Below are 1,856 nucleotides of genomic sequence, written 5' to 3'. Positions count from 1 at the left end.
TGATATAATCTTAGGTTGCTTACAGAGGTGAAAAAAACAAAACAAAACTGTACTTTAAGCATGGTGCACCCCCGTGCTGAGCATAGTGCGTGTCCCGAAGAGGCATTGCATTAGTTTGACCTGGCTTTCCCAATGTTTGTATAGACTGGGTGCTTCAGTGGGGTTTTTGGCACTTTTATCTAATAGGTGATTTAGATACAAGAGCTAAAAAGCCCTGATGAAGCACCAGATCTATACAGATGCTGGGAAAGCTGGGTCAAGCTAACACGCTTCCTCTTCTGGAAAAGCACTGTTTTTGTTGTTGTTGTTGCTTGTCATGTCTGTTGGCAGCCATAGGTGCCTAAATACATTGTCTTGGTGCCCAACTCTCTTAGATGACTTTGACAGTTCTGTTTGAAATCATAGTATATAAACTGCAGTGCATTGTACTGTAGGTGCTAGCTGTTCCCAGCTGTTACTAGCTCTATATCAGCAAACAGTCTCTTCATTATACTTTAAGAAAAATGAATAATAATGTGAGTTATAATTAACAGAATTTTAGTAGCTTCCTTTAGATGTTGCCCAGTAACAGCTAATGTTAATGGAAATCACTTGAAGACCTTCAGTGAATATTGTTCATCCTGTGACACTTGTAGGACAAAAGAAGTGTCAACACCTGCTTTAAGTCTCATTTTTCAGCATTATTCTCAGTGATAAGGACAGGGTGCTCCACTGAAATGCTTGTCAAATTTAATCTGAAAAATAGCTCTACGTGAGCATGGCTTAGGAGACAGCCTGACAGTTATGCATTGTATAAAGAAGACATGTGCATTGCTACGGAAAGTAACTTTTAATTAGTTATTCCCAATTAAGAGTAGAATAAAAGAAAAAGGTGTCTCCTTAATACTGTAACTTCATCTGAAGGAGTAACCATCATGGAGAGAACCTTTCCTCTTGTTTCTCCTATCTTATTCTTTGCAGCATGTTCCTAATTTTATCTACCTATCTAGTCACCCCACTTTTCTACAGTCTTCCATTATCATTGTGTCTGTGTGCTTGACAAGCATTTATATTAAATTAGCACCTGTTTGAGTTATGGAGGTATTGAGATCTCTGTTTAAGAGATGGAGAAATGACACAGAGAAAGTGATGCCTTGGATCTTCAAAGGTATTTAGGGGCTTAGCTCCCATCAAAATACTGTCTAAATACCTTTGAGGACCTGGACCAAAGGTAATCGTCCAGGATCCTACAGAAAGGATCAGAGAACTAAATCTTTCTCTTTAATTTCTTGAGAGTTTCTTACCTCAAGCCACTCGACAAATATTGGGTTCTGGACCCTGCTGTCTGGACTGATTGTACTTTTCAAATGAGACAGATATTGGATGAAAACACAGAAACAAGCTTAAGACGACCAGAACCCAGGACTCCCTACTATCAGCTGACTGCCCTCACCATTATGTTAGATTCTGGCTCCCTCTTGTTTGTTCTACTTCTGGCTAAATGACTCTTGCATTTCTTTTGGCCCAGTTCCAAAAGAAGAGGTGGAAGAAGAGGTGAAGGGTGCCCCTCACAACCTTTTCTGTAGCCTGTGGTTAAATTACTTTCTTGTACGGGTAGGAGATGGGGGCTGGAATCCCCTTAGGCAGAAGAGGGTCTAACAACCAAGTACCTCACTTTCCCCACAAGTGCTCTAACCAATGCCTTCCCACAGTTTTCTGGAACCTGAGTAGTGGAAGGTCACTAAATCATTGGATGCAGGGGTGGCAGTGGATATAGTTTTCCTAGACTTCAGGAAGGGTTTTGATACTGTCTCTCACCCCATTCTCATTAGGAAGCTGGGGGACTGTGGCGTAGACACCCATACAGTCCAATGGGT

Source organism: Gavialis gangeticus, unplaced genomic scaffold (assembly GCF_001723915.1).
Source record: "Gavialis gangeticus isolate Ggan-Ray unplaced genomic scaffold, GavGan_comp1, whole genome shotgun sequence".
NCBI lineage: Eukaryota > Metazoa > Chordata > Crocodylia > Gavialidae > Gavialis > Gavialis gangeticus.
The sequence above is the reverse complement of the archived record's forward strand: the minus strand, read 5'-3'. Positions refer to the sequence as shown.